This window comes from Crassostrea angulata, chromosome 6 (assembly GCF_025612915.1).
Source record: "Crassostrea angulata isolate pt1a10 chromosome 6, ASM2561291v2, whole genome shotgun sequence".
NCBI classification, from domain to species: domain Eukaryota; kingdom Metazoa; phylum Mollusca; class Bivalvia; order Ostreida; family Ostreidae; genus Magallana; species Magallana angulata.
The window spans coordinates 41727782-41749009 of record NC_069116.1 but is presented as its reverse complement, the minus strand read 5'-3'; the positions used below and the strand labels follow the sequence as shown (position 1 = coordinate 41749009).

General features: G+C 34.5%; 1 pseudogene; it reads left to right on the top strand.

The window, feature by feature from the left end:
• The first annotated feature begins 808 nt into the window (after window positions 1-808).
• Window positions 809-20254, top strand: LOC128187518 (uncharacterized; annotated as a pseudogene).
• Window positions 20255-21228: the final 974 nt, after the last annotated feature.

The following is a 21228-nucleotide window of genomic DNA, read 5'->3' as shown; positions in this document are numbered from 1 at the left end:
GGTCAAAGGTCAAGGTCAAGCAATAAAAAATTGAAAACTTAATCTTCTGACAATTTTTTATGAAGTAAAGCAGATTAAAAAATACTTTAATCTGTTGAAGCAATCTTACATGTATTTCAAACATAAAACACAATGAGGTGGAAAGACCTTTAATTGTTCGAGAACAATTAGTCTACTAGTTTGTGTTTATTTTCATTTCTATCATTGAACTGTTTATCATTCCTTTCATTTCTTATGTTGCTGGTGTACAATTCATCATTTCATGTGTGATAGACTTGCGTCTTTAGTTAGTGAGTTTGAGTAACCTCGCGTAAACTAAATAACCTTTACGTAAATTTCAGGGCCATTGACAGCTGACAGATCCAGACGAAGACAATCAGATTTGTTACTAATACTTTACTGCACTTACTTGAGCATACCAAGCACCAATTGTTTACAGAATGTGAGAATTTTGCAGAAAATTTGAGTTCATTTTTCAATCGGTTTACTAGTTTTGAAGTGTTTGTACTGAGTTCAACTTCAAATTCTTTGTTATCTGTTTTTTGTATTCATTACAACTATCATTATCATTCATTTGCATGATTTTATACTTATCATATAGCTTAGATTAATTAATTACTGTACTGATTAGCTAGTGCAGTAGTGAGTAGACTAGTTTGCATTAAGTGTTGCATCATAGTTGCATAGAAAAGTATCTAGAGTGTCGGTTGAAAAAAATAGAGCAATTTAAGTACTTATTCTAGTCCAGATTTATTTTCAGCTTTTCAACAGTTTGCAGTTTGTTTGTGTCATATTTTGAATTGTTGATATGACAGAAGGAGGTGAAAACCTAACAGGTGTTGATCAAGAAGCGGGAGCGAAGCCAAAGAAGGGGCGTGGCCGAGGATTGTCAAAAACAAATACATCTTTGGTAGACCTAGGTATAAAGCAACCCGGATACAAGGTAATAAGTAACCAAGAATATGACGATCTTAAGGCACTGAAAGCTAGCACTCCTATCATAGGAGATGATGGACCATTCAATTTCCCTGGTTCGAATGCATCATTACTGCAAAGTAATTTTGATGTAACATCTAAATTACCTATATTCAGTGGTAGTCTTGAACCAAACAAGGGTGAAGTTAGCTAGTTTGGAGTTTTGAAGTGAAATGCTTACAAAATTCGCATGCTATTCCTGAGGCTTTATTGCTTCAGACTATCAGAAATTCTTAAAGGGGTGAAGCAAGGTCAATGTTGGTATCCCTTGGGGAATCAACTACGATAGATAAGGTCTTAGCTAAACTTGAAGGTTTTTACGACTTAGTCAGTAGCAGTGAAACTTTAATGCAGGGATTTTATAATGATTGTCGAAAGGACACAGAGTCTGTTGTTCAATATGGTTCGAGATTAGAGTCAACGTTGTGTAAGGCTATCAAACAAGGTCATATCAATATTGCTGCAAAAGAATCTATTTTGTGTAGTAAATTTTGGACAGGTCTTAAAAGCAAACCTTTAAGAATGCAACTAGGTATCTTTTTGATTCTGTGAAAGATTTTCAGAGTTTACTTAAAGAAATCAGAAAGATTGAACAGGAGGAACAATGCAGCAGTAAGTAAGGCCAGCGAAAAGTCGACAGCTCATCAGAACCTTGGTACAGCAAGAGTAGAGAAAGAGCCTACAACTAACGAGGAGTTATTCATGGCACTACAGAGTATTGAAAAAAGGTTAGAGAAAGTAGAACTAATGCATAAACAAAGCAATGAATTATCTCCTCCAAACACTCAGTTTTATGGCAGAGGTCAAGCATTTCGCAGAGGACATTCGTACAACAGAGGAAACAACAGAAACAGAGGTAGGTATTTCAAGAAACTATATGAAGACAAAATCAGGAGTGACAAAAGAGTAGTCTCTTCCACTTCAGGGCAAATGGAAGAGAAACGTAAGTGCCTTACAACTTTAGAATAGAGAATGGTTGGTCATCAAATACAAGTACTGTTAATTTTTGCGGAAAAGAGGTCATTGGTCTTATAAATAGTGGATCTTTGGTCACTACGGTATCAGAAGAGTTTTATAATTCTCTGACTAACAAGCCTGAATTACATAACATTTCAGAATTTCAGCTAAATGTATACGGCGCAAATGGAAGTGAGTTACCATTTCTTGGTTATATTGAGGCTTCTGTTAAGCTACCATTTCTCCAAGAACCACTTTTTGTCCCTGTTTTAGTGACAAAGACTTCAGACTACAGTTCTAAGATCCCTGTCATTGTGGGTACCAATGTAATTCGATATTGTAAAGAATTTTCAGATATGTCCGACAGTGCTTGGAAAAGTGCAATTGAAAATTTGAATTTGAACTGTTGTTTACCTGTAAAAAACTACGAACAGATTTCCTATTAAGTTAGAACCTAATGAAGTTAAGTATATTAGAGGTATTGTTCGTAATGTAGATTCCTCTGTAGAGTCAGTGTAAACAGAACAGTCTGAAAATGGGCAACAAGGAGTGGTAGTTTGTCCAGGGCTATTATCCATGAGGAATGCAGGTAGAAACAAAAAGGTCAACGTTAAGGTATGTAATATATCGGCAAGAGCTATAAAGATTCTGCCGAAAACGAATTTGCGTCAGGTAAGTCAGGTTAGAGTAATGGACACTTTTAATCCGGAAACACTGACTACTGATAAGACGAAAGATCACAAACCTTCAACAGATTTAGGAGTAAAGGTAAATACAGATAATCTTTCAACAGAGCAGTGTAAGGAGAAATATGGTGTTTTAGAGAAATGGCGTGGGTTGTTTTCTACATCCCCGACCGATCTCGGGCGTACGGACGTGGTGAAACACGAGATACACTTGACGACAGATGTACCCTTTAGAGAACCATACAGGCGAATTCCCCCGGGAATGGTTGAAGAGGTAAGACAAACTTTACGTGAGATGTTAGAGGCTGGCGCTATTAGAAAGTCCAGTATTCCATATTGCTCCAACGATGTTTTGTGCCGGAAGGCGGATGGGTCCTTAGAGTTTTGCGCAAGTTAAATAACAGGACAATCAAGGACGCCTACCTTTACCCAGGATTGAGGACCCGCTAGACAGGTTAGATGGGGCTACTTATTTCATTAAGTTAGACTTAAAGTCAGGCTACTGGCAGGTGGAGATCCGAGAGGAGGACAAGAAAAAAGACAGCGTTCACGGTAGGTCCACTAGGGTTCTTTGAATGTTTCAGGATGCCGTTTGGTCTGACCAACGCTCCTGCAACATTCCAAAGACTTATGGAAACTTGCATGGGGGACATGAATCTCAAAGAGTGTTTACTTTTTCTTGATGATATCCTTATTTTTTCCAGTACATTACGGAACATCTCGATAGGTTACAGTCTGTTTTTCAGAGATTGCATGACTATAAGTTTAAATATGCGAATTTTTTAAAAGTCAAGTTCGGTACTTAGTCTTGTAGTGTCTGAAATGGGGATTATGACTGATCCTGATAAAACATCTGCTTTAAAGAATTGGCCGATTCCGTGTAATGTGAAGTCATTAAGATCTCTCTTAGGATTCACATGATATTATCGCAGATTCATCAAGGACTATGCCAAAATAGTCAAGCCCTTGAATAACCTACTGATTGGACAACCAACACACAAAGCAGCAAAGAAAAACGCAAAGAAGAGAAAGAAGACAGAGTAGAAATGGGGTGAGTTAGAACAGCATTCTTTTGATTTGGTCATACAGAAGCTTACAAATCCTCCTATTCTTGCTTATGCCAATTTTACCCAACCATTTGTCTTGAACATAGATGCGAGTTCAGATGGTTTGGGGGCTGTTCTGTATCAAGTACATGATGGTATTGAGCGAGTTATTGCTTATGCAAGTAGGGGTTTAAGACAACCAGAGAAACATTACCCAGCTCATAAACTGGAGATTTTATGTTTGAAATGGGCTGTAGTAGACAAGTTCCACGATTATTTGTACAGTAATCACTTTGAGGTAAGGACTGATAATAATCTTCTAACCAAAGTTACTCAAACAGCCAGGCTGGATGCTACTTCTCATCGTAGGTTGGCATCATTGTCAGCGTACGATTTTTAGATTACATATAGATCAGGTAAGCTCAATAGGGATCCAGATGGGTTATCAAGAAATCCACCACAACAAGAACTGTTTTCGGATGTGGTTAAAGCTATTTCTCTAGCTGCATTGGTAAAGGTTAACCCTCTAGCAGAGAGTTGTGTAATTGGAAAGTCAATGAAGCCGAAGTCAAAAGAAGTCGATGGAACACCACAGAAGCTTACCAACATCGATTGGCGAGAGGAACAAGGTAAGGATAAAGTTATTAGTAGAGTCAAGGATCTGTTAAACGGTGGGGTCAAACCGTCTGGTAATAATCTGCAACAGGAATCGGAACCAGTCAGGTTACTTTTCAGGGAATGGAGACAACTGGTGGTTGATAGAGGAATCTTGTTAAGAAATGCGATGATTGCAGGAGAGGAAGTTCGTCAGCTAGTTCTTCCTGGTAAGTATAGAAGTAGTGTACTCATAGGACTGCATGATGACATGGGTTATCAAGGGCGAGATCGAACCTACTGGCTAGTTCAACAGCGGTTCTTCTAGCCCAATATGTATGTATGTATGTATGTAGTTGACAAGGTAAACAAGAATAGAATTCCAGGGTCCCCCGCCGGTCAAGCAGTATACTAGTATACTGTACATTGGAATATTTTCAAAAATTCAGGGCTGTTCCAGAATTAAATGTGTGGGGAGGTTGGGAGGAACATTTTTTTACCCCCACCACCCATTTTTTTTTGTATTTTTCCTGTCGCAAATATATCCAAAATACTACAATCTAATAGAACTTGACCAAAGTATTAGCGGTATAAACATTTGGTATAAATTTAATAAAAATCCTTCAAAATTTGTAAGCATGAGAGCGCTTACAAAGTCACAAAGTCCCATAACTCCAACAAAAAGTATCGACCAATGCTAATTTTTGAACTTGACCAAGATAATAGTGGTATAAACATTTGGTATAAATTTAATGAAAATCCGTCAAAATTTGTAGGCATGAGAGCGCTTACAAAAAAGTGTGATAAATCCGTCACAAAGTTCCATAACTCCAACAAAAAGTATCGACCAATGCTGATTTTCGAACTTGACCAAGGTAATAGTAGTATAAACATTTGGTATAAATTTAATGAAAATCCGTCAAAATTTGTAGGTATGAGAGCGCTTACAAGGTCAATTTTTGGATAAAACAGAGTCATTATTGTGATCAAAGTCCTATAACTCCAACAAAAAGTATCGAACAATGCTGATTTTCGAACTTGACCAAAGTATTAGTGGTATAAACATTTGGTATAAATTTAATGAAAATCAGTCAAAATTTGTAGGCATGAGAGCGCTTACAAAAAAGTGTGACGGACGGACACACGGACGCACGGACGCACGGACACACGGACGCACGGACACACGGACGCACAGACGCACGGACGCACGGACGGACGCCCGGCATTTCTATGTCCCCGCACCGCGTTGCGGCGGGGGACAAAAAGTGTGAGAGGTGTGTAAGAAGCAAGACAAGAGATATACCAAAAACTGGATTGGTGTCCATTCATACAACAAGACCTGGAACTTGTTTGTATTGGTTTTTTTTACTCTTGAGAAGTCAAAAGGTGGGTATGAAAATATACTTGTAATAACAGACCACTTTACGAGATACGCAATGGCTGTTCCGACCAGGAATCAACTGGCATCAACAACAGCAAAGGTACTGTATGAGCAATTTATCTGCTACTATAGTTTCCCAGAGCGTATACATTCCAAACAAGGGAGAAACTTTACGAGTAGTGTTATTAGGGAGCTTTGCAAGATTGCTGGAGTAAAGAAGAGTAGAACGACGCAATATCACCCAATGGGTAACGGTCAGGTAGAAAGATTTAATCAGACGCTCCTCAAAATGATGGGAACACTCGACGATGAACAGAAGAAAGATTGGAAAACTTACGTTTTACCATTAGCTCACGCTTATAACGCGACAAAGCACGATACTACAGGCTTTTCACCGCACTACATTATGTTTGGTTGGAATCCACGATTAGCTATTGATGCCTATCTTGGAAGGTAAGAAGTAGAAAAAACTATGCTCAGAAGTTAAAGAAACGATTACACTACGCTAACAAGATGGCAAGGGGTAACATCGGAAGGAACTCGGACAGGTGTAAAAAGAATTATGATCACGGTGTTAGGTTTGAGAAACTAGATATTGGTGTTCGAGTGTTAGTAAAAATGTTAGTGTTTTCAGGCAAAGCCAAACTCTAAGATAAGTGGGAGAGAGACCGTTTGTTGTAGAACAGCCTGTTTCGAACATTCCAGTTTATAGAGTCAAAAGTGAGGTGTCTGGGAAAATAAGAACGTTACGTAGAAATCTTTTATTGCCTTTTATGTGCATAACTGAATCTTCTAGTTCAAATATAGAGTCAACTGACAATATGCGTAAACCAGAGAAAAAAGAATCAACAGAGAAATCAGATATTTCAGAATCCAGTGATGAAAAAACTATCATTTGAAAAAGGAAAAGTGAATCTAAACGAAATTTGAGTATTTCAGAAAGAAAATCAACGGCAGATTCATATGATAGTTCTCGGCAGTACTCCACAATGGGATCCTCTCATTCCACTAGCCGGTCATCTATGACAAGGGATTCAACAACAGCGTTGGAATCGCCAACACCAGAAATAATGAAACCAAGGAGGTCTGAAAGGGTGAGAAAACCCCCAGAAAGGTATGGTACCTGGGTATCTCCCCAACAAACCCCAATCGGCAATCCTCGGCTGATTCCGCTACGCTCCATACAAACCTCGGATGTGATTGGTGTAGGAATATGCATCGAATCGATGCATTTCTCCGCCGGAAACTGCCTTTTTACTCAGTTGTTTTACGAGTAAAGATGGCTGCATCCACAATGTGATTTTGATGAAGCGCTGGAGTTTGCAAAAGAATTTGTAAATATCAACTTCGAACTGAAGGAAAAACAGATACAGACATTAAAATCATTATACGAGAGGCATGATACAATGACAGTTTTACCGACTGGGTTAGGTAAAAGCATTATATTTCAGCTCCTTCCCTTCCTGTTTCAGAGGAAACTCGGTCAACAGCAACCCATGATTAGTTTGATAGTCACGCCTTTGAATTCTATCATGCAGGATCAAGTTCGATCGCTAACAAAACTTGGTATAAATGCCTGTTATCTTAATATTGAAGGAACAGGTGTTAAAACCTTCGATGCGGTCAAAAGGTAGGTGTTGATTTGTACCAGAGACTGGTTGTACAATGAACCAAAGTTATCAAGTTTACATTACAGGGTTGGCAAAAAAGCGGGAAATACTCATATTTCCCAGGACGGTGGGAAATACTGGTAATTCCCGGGAATTACTGGTATTTCCCGGGAAATACTGGGAAATAAAGTACAACTACATATTATAGTACTTCATACGTAGACATTAGTCTTAATCAAATCTGTAGGGATGTAGACAATGGTACACCTTGTCAGCTTTTTGACATTTTATAAATGTTCTTTGATTTTAACAAGTTTTGACTGCCCAGTAATGCATTGGTTATCTTCTTATGAATACTCCAAACATGGTTCATTTATTGACAACATTGTTATTTTGTTTTTAAGACTAGTCAGGTATAGGTGAATCTATACAGTTATCATAAACATGATATCAAAAGTTCCATTTTCTGGTTATTTGGTGAATGTGAAAATGGTGCAAGAAAATTGTGAAAAATAAAGTGTGACTGTGTCACTACCTCAGTATGCAACACACCTAAGAAGAAGCCAATCAGCCCCACTCATAGTATATATCTCCCCTAAACAGGAGCACAAAACTGTCAAGTGTCATTTATTATAACAACATGTGTGATTATTTAATTGTTACTTGTGAAACCTACAGTAATTATAACAGTTTATTTTGTGCTTTGAATTATAAATCTGTAAAACAGAAAACTTGAGGTTCAAAAAGCTGGACTAAAATTTGTACTTTAGCAGCTATAGAAGTCTTTGGGAATAGGTGATTGGTGAATTTAAGATTCATAAACTGGCAGTGAAATGGGAAAGTAGGATAAACTGGTTTTTGATGCTTATTGTTAATTAAAAGATCTATATTCTTAATTACTTTGCTTTGGTTATCTTCTTATGAATACTCCAAACATGGTTCATTTATTGACAACATTGTTATTTTGTTTTTAAGACTAGTCAGGTATAGGTGAATCTATACAGTTATCATAAACATGATATCAAAAGTTCCATTTTCTGGTTATTTGGTGAATGTGAAAATGGTGCAAGAAAATTGTGAAAAATAAAGTGTGACTGTGTCACTACCTCAGTATGCAACACACCTAAGAAGAAGCCAATCAGCCCCACTCATAGTATATATCTCCCCTAAACAGGAGCACAAAACTGTCAAGTGTCATTTATTATAACAACATGTGTGATTATTTAATTGTTACTTGTGAAACCTACAGTAATTATAACAGTTTATTTTGTGCTTTGAATTATAAATCTGTAAAACAGAAAACTTGAGGTTCAAAAAGCTGGACTAAAATTTGTACTTTAGCAGCTATAGAAGTCTTTGGGAATAGGTGATTGGTGAATTTAAGATTCATAAACTGGCAGTGAAATGGGAAAGTAGGATAAACTGGTTTTTGATGCTTATTGTTAATATCTTTTATCATAAACATATGTTTTACATTGAAGAAATTAAAGAAATAAAGATTATAAATTTGTATTTCCCAGTATTTCCCACATTAGTGAAAAACAGTAGTATTGACCGGGACGGGAAATACCGGTATTTACCACTGGTAATTCCCAGCACTGGTATTTCCCGGCCAACCCTGTTACATTAGCCTAATAAATTTCTATATCGATACTTATTATTATACCTGAGACGATCTACAGAAAAACCTTCATGCATAGAAAATATTTATTCATAGTTTTATAAGTTATCTCAAATATATGCAGGTCCAGAACAATCACAAGATTTAGCTGCATAGCTTGATTTACCTACATAGCTTTAATTTATTTACCTACCTAAAGTAGGTTTTTTTAGCTACTCAATCATACTTTTGTTTTAATTGGGCATAAGTACTAAAAGTCGCACTCGGGTGGTCCAAAATGGAATTAAAGATTTTATCATATACATGGTCTACATATATATACATATATTATTATAAATATGTATTAACCACAGGCAGTTGTTTCATACAGGAGGTCTATCAACTATACAAAATAACATTTATAATAACATGTTATTGTGTATAGTTAATAGACCTCCTGTTTGAAACAAGCGCCTGAGGTAGTGACATACAGTACTTGAACAGCAAGTGTGTACTACTGTATAGTGTATGTTCTGTGACTTTTATACAAACACATACTACTGGGCTATGCAGGAAGTAAACTAATTTGACTTTTAGCAGTTGTCAAGTTTATACTGAACAATTAATAATTATAAATGTTATAATTTCTTCAAAACTTCAAATGTTTAAATAACCTTTATTTGCAATTTGTCTATTGCATGTATGATTGATTTCGTGTAATTAATTCTGGATGGGCAATTTTTTCTATTTTTGGGTCGGGTAAAACTTAGTGTATTATGTAACTTCCGCCCAGCATCTCTGTGCACATGGTTTGACGAGAACAATAAACGAATCGTAACACTTAGTAACTTGGTCAGGAGAACAAGTTCTTACTGTAGCTGGTCATCAAATCGGACATTGATTAGTGAATATATAAAATTAATGTATGGTTGTTATGTAGTTACTAATAAACGTTGTATAGTTTACAGTTCTTATGTTGAAGAACCAACATTGAAGAAAAATCTTCATCAGTATCAAAGATTTGATTCGATTCGATGACCAAGCCAGCAACAATAATCAATATCTATTAGGGAGGGAATCGAACCCTCGTACATAGTCATCGAACTGAACTACTTGCAAAGATCTCTCTCTCTCTCTCTCTCTCTCTCTCTCTCTCTCTCTCTTAATTAGATTACATAATCACCAATAAAGCTGATATGGTGTATTCGAGCACATTTCCTGTTACCTCCCAGGAAAAGGAGTGGGTTCAATTCCCACTATCAACAGAAAGTAGGTGATACATGTACAATCTAATGGTTAACTTTTATCAAACAAAACACTTGTTCTTATAGCTATCTGTGTCATTTTCTCTAAGTAGCACTTTGAATGTTTTAGAAGCAATTAATTCTATCGTTATGTATACAGCTCTGAATATGTGGGGCCACTAGGCTATCTGCCCGCTTTGCACCAGCTTGTTCCATTATGCCTAGGGAGGGAATCGAACCCTCGTACATAGTCATTGAACTGTACCACTTACAAACAAAGATCTCTCTCTCTCTCTCTCTCTCTTTCTCTCTGAATTAGATTTCGTAATCATCAATAAAGCTGATATGATGTATTTGAGCACATTTTATGTTATCAACCAGGAAAAGGAGTGGGTTTAATTCCTACTATCAACAGAAAAAAAGAATACATGTACAATCTAGTGGTTAACTTTTATCAAGCACAACACTTCTTCTATTTGTGTCATTTTCTCTAAGAAGCACTTTAAATGTTTTTGAATCAATTTATTCTATCATGATTATAATTACAGCTCTGACTATGCAGGGCCACTAGGCTATCTGCCCGCTTTGCACCAGCTTTCTGTTCCATAATGCCTAGGGAGGGAATCGAACCTTCGTGCATAGTCATGGAACTGTACTACTTAAAAACAAAAAATAAACGATTTAAAGGTTATTTAGCTGATAATCCTTCAGCATATGGAGAAAACCATCCCAGTAGTGTACCTGAAGGGGTGGATACTGAACTTATAGCTAAATGCATTAAATTTCATCCTGTTTCTACTTTTAGGTAACTGTACTCAAGATATAAATCAAGATAAAAGAGAGGATTAAAAGATAAAAATACCAAAGCAAAGTAATTAAGAATATAGATCTTTTAATGATAAATTCATAACAATGGCTTTCCTACATGGGTGTAAGTTCAAAATACTATGATTATCCTCTAAACTAATGGTCATTACTTCTTTGTATCAATGTAACTTAGGATAAATTAGGATATAAATACTGATCTATTAAGATTAAGGGGGTTTACTTAGTGGTTAACGATACTGATTTTTCAATGATAAAATGAAAATTATGGGTTTTCTGATGGGGGTTTAATTTCAAAATAAAGGGATTTTTCCTAATGGTAAAGGTGTTTATTACTTTGTATTGATGTGATATAGGATAAATTAGGGAACAAATATTAATCCCAAAAGATTTAGGGAGTTTCTTAAGTGATTTAACTACATATGTATACCGATTTTCAACAATAAATTGAAAATTATGGATTGTCTCAGGGGGGTATAATTTCTAAATGAAAGAATTTTTCCTGAAACTAATGCTGATTATTTCTTCGTATTTATGTAGTAAAGGAGAAATGAGGGTGTAAGTCTTAATCCCAAAAGTTTTTGGGAGTCTACTAAGCGTTTAGCTATATCCATTTTTGAACGTTAAACTGAAGAATATGGGTTCTTTCCTGGGGATGTAATTTCTTAATTAAATGATTTTTCATTTAACTATTGCTGTTTAATTCTTGGTATTATTGTAATAAAGGATAAATGAGGGTTTAGGTAACAATTCTGAGACATTTATGGGGTCTCTTAAGCATTTCAGTATACCCATTTGTTAATGCTAAAATAGAAAAAATTGGTTCTTTCTTGGAGTTGTTTTTTCATAATAAAATGATTTTGCCTTCAACTATTACTGTTTATTTTTTTGTATTCATGTAATGAAGAATAAATACGGGTGTAGGTATTCATAACAAAAGATTTAGGGAGTTTCCTAAATGATTAATTACTACACTGATTTTTTAACGATAAAATGAAAATTATGGGTTTTCTCTGAAGGTGTTATTTCTCAATAAAAGGATTTTTCCTGAAACTAAAGCTGAATATTTCTTTGTATTAAGGCACTAAAGGAGAATTGAGGGTGTAAGTCATAATCTCATAAGTTTTAAGAGGTCTACTAAGCGTTAAACTATATCCATTTTTTAACGTTAAAATGAAGAATATGGGTTCCTTCATGGGAATGTAATTTCTTAATAAAAAGATTTTTCATTCGACTAATGCTGTTTATTTCTTTGTATTCATGTAATTAAGGTTATATAAGGGCGTAAGTATTCATACCAAAAGATTTAGGGAGTCTCTTAAGCGTTTAATTATATCAGTTTGTTAACGTTAAAACGAAGAATATGGGCTCCTTCATGGGGGTGGAATTTCTAAATAAAAAGATTTTGCCTTAAATTAATGCAGTTTATTTCTTTGATTCGATGACCAAACCAGCTACAATAATCAATTTCTATTCAACAGGTCCAGTACTATCTCTTGATTTGGCTATATAACTTAAATAACCTAAATACTATAGCTTTTTATATATGTAGTTTTATCTAGCAATTATTAATAGCTTAAAAAGCTTTATATCTAATTCAAGTTATCAGCTAAATCAAGATATTATTCTCAATATTCTGGACCTGTTCAATTCATAATTCAATTCATAATTAAAATATTACCTAAGAAATCCTCCACTGTGTTTTGGTAGTTCTCATTTTTTGCCTTTTGTTTTGTAAATGAGTGTAGCCTTCTTGCAGAAGACGCACATAACAAACAGGAACTTAATGGAATCAGTTTTAGCGGAGTCTCCATAATAACAAAAAATGTGACTTGGGTAAAAGTAAAAGTGAAACCGAAACTAGGTTAAAAGTAGTTCCTTTCCCAACATTCAAAGCGTGCTATGGATGCCATCGCATGACGTCCGAGGTTAATGTCGAGTGCGCGAGACATCCGAGTAGTTCCGAGTGAACAAACCCAGGTCTGGTATGAATGACAAGGAGAGAATGTCACAGGTAGATTAGTGAAATTCTGCTGACAGAATCGCACATTGTGTTGTATTTTAATTACATATTTTTTGAAGTTTTGTTTTAAATTTTGTTATCTATTAGAATGTGGTATGATTATTTTAGTGTTGATAAGGTGATTTAGTTAGATTTTGACGATAGAATATGTGATAGACGGTAGAACATGAAGTTATTCTAATAAGAATGATTTTTTAAATATTCAGTATTAGTATTGAGTGATATGTTTTTGGAGAGGTTATTATTCTTATCAGTATTCTCCCTAAAGAGTGTCAGGAGACATTTTATTTAAGTGGGGGAGAATGTCACAGGAATACAATTGAATATAATCTAGTATTTAGTAAATCATTTATTTACTCATTCATTCATCAATACATTTTATTATTAACTCATTCATGGTTTATTCGGCATTGTTTAAAACCAACAACCAGTGTCAGATGTTTTTACACCAATTTGCACTTGCGCATAAAAAACTTTTGTGCCCCCGAACATTTAAATGTGACCGTCCGGTTAAATGAGGTAAAGTTTAAAGGAAAACTGTATTATGTGGTAAAATTTGACCGTCCGGATCCGGAACGCGGAATTCCGGATAAACGAGACAAATTATTGTGTAAAAATTCCGTTCCTAATAAAAATCGACCGGTGAGTGAAGCGTCCGGATATCTGGCGTCCGGATATCTGAGGCTCCACTGAATACCGATTTTCAACAATAAATTGAAAATTATGGATTGTCTCAGGGGGGTATAATTTCTAAATGAAAGAATTTTTCCTGAAACTAATGCTGATTATTTCTTCGTATTTATGTAGTAAAGGAGAAATGAGGGTGTAAGTCTTAATCCCAAAAGTTTTTGGGAGTCTACTAAGCGTTTAACTATATCCATTTTTGAACGTTAAACTGAAGAATATGGGTTCTTTCCTGGGGATGTAATTTCTTAATTAAATGATTTTTCATTTAACTATTGCTGTTTAATTCTTGGTATTATTGTAATAAAGGATAAATGAGGGTTTAGGTAACAATTCTGAGACATTTATGGGGTCTCTTAAGCATTTCAGTATACCCATTTGTTAATGCTAAAATAGAAAAAATTGGTTCTTTCTTGGAGTTGTTTTTTCATAATAAAATGATTTTGCCTTCAACTATTGCTGTTTATTTTTTTGTATTCATGTAATGAAGAATAAATACGGGTGTAGGTATTCATAACAAAAGATTTAGGGAGTTTCCTAAATGATTAACTACTACACTGATTTTTTAACGATAAAATGAAAATTATGGGTTTTCTCTGAAGGTGTTATTTCTCAATAAAAGGATTTTTCCTGAAACTAAAGCTGAATATTTCTTTGTATTAAGGCACTAAAGGAGAATTGAGGGTGTAAGTCATAATCTCAAAAGTTTTAAGAGGTCTACTAAGCGTTAAGCTATATCCATTTTTTAACGTTAAAATGAAGAATATGGGTTCCTTCATGGGAATGTAATTTCTTAATAAAAAGATTTTTCATTCGACTAATGCTGTTTATTTCTTTGTATTCATGTAATTAAGGTTATATAAGGGCGTAAGTATTCATACCAAAAGATTTAGGGAGTCTCTTAAGCGTTTAATTATATCAGTTTGTTAACGTTAAAACGAAGAATATGGGCTCCTTCATGGGGGTGTAGTTTCTAAATAAAAAGATTTTGCCTTAAATTAATGCAGTTTATTTCTTTGATTCGATGACCAAACCAGCTACAATAATCAATTTCTATTCAACAGGTCCAGTACTATCTCTTGATTTGGCTATATAACTTAAATAACCTAACTACTATAGCTTTTTATATATGTAGTTTTATCTAGCAATTATTAATAGCTTAAAAAGCTTTATATCTAATTCAAGTTATCAGCTAAATCAAGATATTATTCTCAATATTCTGGACCTGTTCAATTCATAATTCAATTCATAATTAAAATATTACCTAAGAAATCCTCCACTGTGTTTTGGTAGTTCTCATTTTTTGCCTTTTGTTTTGTAAATGAGTGTAGCCTTCTTGCAGAAGACGCACATAACAAACAGGAACTTAATGGAATCAGTTTTAGCGGAGTCTCCATAATAACAAAAAAATGTGACTTCGGTAAAAGTAAAAGTGAAACCGAAACTAGGTTAAAAGTAGTTCCTTTCCCAACATTCAAAGCGTGCTATGGATGCCATCGCATGACGTCCGAGGTTAATGTCGAGTGCGCGAGACATCCGAGTAGTTCCGAGTGAACAAACCCAGGTCTGGTATGAATGACAAGGAGAGAATGTCACAGGTAGATTAGTGAAATTCTGCTGACAGAATCGCACATTGTGTTGTATTTTAATTACATAGTTTTTGAAGTTTTGTTTTAAATTTTGTTATCTATTAGAATGTGGTATGATTATTTTAGTGTTGATAAGGTGATTTAGTTAGATTTTGACGATAGAATATGTGATAGACGGTAGAACATGAAGTTATTCTAATAAGAATGATTTTTTAAATATTCAGTATTAGTATTGAGTGATATGTTTTTGGAGAGGTTATTATTCTTATCAGTATTCTCCCTAAAGAGTGTCAGGAGACATTTTATTTAAGTGGGGGAGAATGTCACAGGAATACAATTGAATATAATCTAGTATTTAGTAAATCATTTATTTACTCATTCATTCATCAATACATTTTATTATTAACTCATTCATGGTTTACTCGTGTTTGATTGGTATTCGTGTTCTGTCACGTGATTGTGTTATTTTGGGTTGTGATTCACAAATACTGTAATAGCTATAGTATGTTTATCTTTGGAAGTGGTAAAACAGGTTTTCATAGGTGTGTATGGTCAGTGCGCAAGTGTGAGTGATAGCACTTAATTTATAATGTTTTGCACCATGATTTTAGAAGAGAACTCGTTTGCCATCAGACAGCGACAGTTTTACGACTTGTCTGTTTAAATAGTTTGAGACTGTCATTAGTTTCATCCTATTACATTTAAGTTCCACTGAAGGCGAATTTGGTGAGAAATACCTTCTTTAATTGTTTTTATCTTAAAGTTAAAATATCTAAATATTATAAAAATGTATGCGTCAATTGAATGACTGTTTTCATTTCAGGTCACCTTCTCATCATTATCATTGTTATTCATCATTATAAAGTAACGTTGGAAAACTGAACCACGCATCCTTTCATTTATTTTGTACGAGAAGTAACGACCCCGTGACAACAAATTAACGAAAAACCGTAAATAAAAATAACTTATTTATTGTTAATGTACATCAGTACGTTAGATTAAAGATATACCAAGTCGTCATATTTGGAAACTTGAGTCTAACATTATTTATGCATCTATGCTGTATGTATGACAAAAATTGTTTTACCTGATGACAGTAAAAACAAGAGGCCTATGGGCCAGATAGCTAACATGAAAAACCAGTTCTTGGATCTCTATCGAATTTTTTTAAAGTTCCAAGATTTGACATTACATAAAGAGATATACATGTATAAAAAGAAATGTACCTTTTGGACATTATATATCCTACGATCTAAGATAACAAAACAAGATATCTATGATCCAATGCTCACTAGTGATATCCCCGCTCTGATGTGAATATGCAAAAAGCAAAGTCGACATTTAACAGAAAGCTGGCATCCGAATGGTACAGAAATATATCCCACAATATGGCATGCATAAACAAATAGTGTGTTAAAATTTGAAGCATCTGCGATGAATAGTTGCTGAGAAATCTTTGACAGAAATTTGTTTGAAAATTTTGGCTAAAAATAAACTCATCATTTAACAGGAAGTTGACGTTTGATTGGTACAAAAATATATCCCACGATAAAGCATGCCCATACAATAACTGTGTAAAAATTTCAAGCATTTGCGAAAAACAGTTGCTGAGAATTCTTTGACAAAAATTTTTTTGAAAATTTTTGCTAAAAATAAACAAAGTCGTCATTTAACAGGAAGTTGACGTTTGATTGGTACAAAAATATATTCCACGATATGGCATGTCTATACAAATACTGTGTAAAAATTTCAAGCATCTGCGAAAAACAGTAGCTGAGAATTCTTTGACAAAAATTTGTTTGAAAATTTTTGCTAAAAATAAACCAAGTCGTCATTTAACAGAAAGTTGATGTCTGATTGGTACAAAAATATATCCAACGATATGGCATGCCTATACAAATATTGTGTAAAAATTTCAAGCATCTGCGATAAATAGTTGCTGAGAATTTTTTGACAAAAATTTGCTTGAAATTTTGGTTAAAAAATAAGCAAAGTCGTCATTTAACAGGAAGTTGACGTCCGATTGGTACTAAAAATATATCCCACGATATGGCATGCTTAACAAACACTGTGTAAAAATTTCAAGCATCTGCGATAAATAGTTGCTGAGATAAATATGACAGAAATTTTTGTTACGGACGGACAGACAGACAGACAGACAGAAGGACAGACAGACACACAAGGGTAAAACAGTATACCCCCTCTCCTTCGGAGCGGAGGTAGAATTAGAAAATGAAGTTTAAATAATTATAGAAAGTGAAAGAAGGTCACTGTCCCCTTGATATGAGAATATAGTTATGAGGATGCTTGCATGATGATAACAACACTAACATGTCCTTAAATTTCTTTAGGGAAATTTTTTACTAAACATTTACTATATATTTCTATGTTGAACTTTGAACCCCTCTTGTGACCCCAGTATTAGTCTAGGGAGCAAGGTTTGTATCTAAAGATGATTGCATTGTAATCTCACAAAGTGTAGCATAGAAGTTTGCAAGAAGGCATTTAAACATTGTCATTTAATATTTTGATGTTAAAATTTAAACCCCTCTGGGGACCTCAGTATTAGCCCGGAGGTTACGGTTTTAATAATTTAGAATCTACACAATCTGAAAATACTTGCATGGTTATATTTCAAAATGTAGCATTGTAGTTCTTAGGAACATTTGTAAAAATATTCTCTGAGTATTTCTGTTAATTATAATTTACTTCTGATGCTGCAGTATTAGTGCAGGGGACATTTAGAATATGCATTATCTCCAGATGCTCGCATTGTAATTTCATTTGGTTCAGGTGAGTTTCTGCCCGTAACGCCGGTGGCGTATAGGGCTGTAACGAGGGTTCTACATCCTTGTCTGTCACTGGCTGGCTTTTTGAGTGTGCCGGCTGCCCCAGCTTCTTTTAAAGGGACTTGGACACGATTTTAGGACAACATTTTCTTTTTTATGTATACAATGATTTACTTGATAGACCAAAATTTGAATGTTAGAAGTCAAGTTTTAAGAGAGATACAGAGGTAAGAAATCAGTGTTAGGTAAACAAAGCTCGAGTCTTATATTTGTTTACAAATAATGTAAAGTATGGAATTACCATTTCTTTGACCGTGGAAAACAAGGTAACCCGATTCAATATGTTCATAGATAATATGATAAACAGAAAAAAGCAACATTTGATTGAGACCAATAAAACACATATGTAAACCATAACAAAGCTCGAGCTTTGTTTTTCAAACTGTGTATCTTGCTTATAACTTAATATTTGACTTTCAATTTTTGATGAAGCATTACAAGTACCCATATTAACCATTCTAAACATTAAAATTGGAAAAATAAAAATTTTAAAGTTTGAGCTCAAATCGTGTCCAAGTCCCTTCAAAGTCAACTATTGTAATTTTTTGCTCACCTGTGCTGGTCTATTAATCTATCAAATATTATTTACATGTTCGACTTCTACAAAAACACTAAGCCATGTTTGATCAAACATGGCACACAGCATCTTTATGTAAAAGGATTTGAAGTTTGTTCAGAGAGTCAAATCTCAATGTAGGATAATTTGGTCACTATAAAAAGGCAGATTTTTATGTCACTGCTATGTTTTCTTTATTATTATTTAACCATCAATAAACTATCATATAACAAATAATGGACCCTATATTTTCTATTGTTATATGAAAAAACCCAAATATATCTTAATAAATGTAAAAATTCAATCACATAAATCTGCCAATTTACGCTGTCAATAGTAATACACTATCAGTTTAATTGATAAATATTTTCAAGATTATTTAAAATATAACCCCCCAAAATAAATGATTATAAAATACATAGTAGGAAGAATGTTTTTAAAAGTAAAATAAATGTACCCCATCTTCCATTAAAACCATTACAATATATTTAATATGTCTACATAAATTCTTTGTCATTGGTGTAACTGATTTTACTTTGTTGGAAAAGATTCTTGATAAATGACATCCTAACTAGTCCTGAGTTTTTAGACATCACTTCCTGAAAAAGACTGCAGACGCCATTTTTATGTTTCGTGGTTTGTGTTATTAAAACGAGCTTCTGATGACAAAAAGGAAAGAAATACAAGAATGCTTTGTCATGGGTGTTGTAGTTATCATGTCTAAACATTTGTAGATAGAACTGTATTTATCATACTAAATATTTTCAAGATGTTTACTAACCAATTTGTGACGATAACCTTTTTCACCCTCGCAGGGCATTTAAGTAAAGCAGTCCATATATGTACTTTTCGTCATTAGTGTTACTGTCATTGGTGTAACTGCTACAAAGTAACACCAGTGATGAGTTTAGTTACACCACTGACAGACTACAGTTCTTTATATTTTGAACTTTAAACTTTATTATAAGGGTATTTGGTTTTATTTTTAAAAACAATTTTTCTAATTAATTGTAAAAACAATTTTAGGTACAATAGTAACACCAATGACATGTGCAGGTAATACCAATGACAAAAGTATTATAAAATGATTAATTGTTTCGTAAAATAATGAAATGTTTATTCTATTGAGCTGGCAAATAAAAGACGATAACATCCATATCAATTAAAATATCAAATATTATCATTTTTTGGGGGCAATTTATCTCAAAAAGAGAATTAGTTTGAATTGACTTTTTGATTATCAAAATTGTTAATTTCGTTCATAAATCATATTGTTCACTGTGTGTCATTAAATAATTGTGAGGTCCTATCATTTCTTGATAATTTTTGTAATAGGGGAACCAGCAAGCCGGAGAGGAATCGGCGATTAATGACGATTTTAGCCGAGAAGACGAGCCGATAGAAAAACTTGAGGAGATGTACCTCAAACTGGAAAGTGGCTCACTGATGAAAGATGCATGGGAAGGAGAAGATACTGAATGTTACAATATCAAAGTAAAAAAATCTGAAAAGACAGGAGAGGAGATAGAACAAATGGAGCAAATAAGGAACTTTGCCCTTCAGAGAAGAGAAAAGACGAAACGTCGACAAAAAGAGCAACTAGAATGGAAATCAAGGTTAAAAAGGGGGATGTAAGTGACAGGCAGAACCAATAAGAATTAATGTAAAATTGAGAGGCGGAAAAGTGTTGAAGATGGTTTAAACAACAAAACACATGCCAGAGTCGAGGAAATGGACGTTGTAAAAAGCAACCCTGGGTGGGCATCGGGACGTTTCCCCATAAGCAGAAAGAAAGAGAAAATGCCAGGTAAACATAAAATTGTTTAATCAACAACATATGCAAGTAAATTCCACTTCGCTCATTAATATTTGAATAAAACTCAAATTATAACAATAACTTAGTATCTTCAGAAAGACATAATTTTGACTAAGGTATTAAAGGAAACTTTCTTCTTTTAAAATTAAGTTGGAGGTCAGCAGATACTCCAATAGCTCCAAAGGAGATCCAGGGTCTTTTGTTTTGGAGCTCTACTACATTTGTTCAAATTGCAGAGGCTTGGCTTGAGTTCTATCCTCGCTTTCAACGTTTTCCGGTTGTCTTCGTTATTCACTACAAACAACCCTATTCCAATGTCAGAACATGCTCCATGGCCAACTTTGGAATTGTGCAGCCTTAAACATCTGCCAAAGAAGCTTTTTCCCCTCAAATGTCCCCTCACAGGGCGAAAAACCATCTTTAAGCAATTCCTTAAAGGTGGCTTAAAGGTGACTTAAAGGAGCTTAAAGGCTATACAACCTTTAAGCCGCCTTTAAGTCACCTTTAAGCAAGTGCTTATAGGTCCTTAATGTCCAAACTTCTTTAAGCTACCTTTAAGCCACCTTTAAGTGGCATTTACGCTCTCTTTACACTGCCTTTACACTGTCTTTAAGTGGCCTTTAAGTCAATATTGATCAAGCTGAACAATAAAAACATATATTAAATGCAAAAGCTCTTTTATAGAGATGGGAGGGGGTCATCCGAGTGATAATATAATTTCCAAGGAAGGGGGGGGGGGTGTTCCAGGCGGTTTTTAATTGTCGCTCCATTAAACACAGATCGCTACCATCAG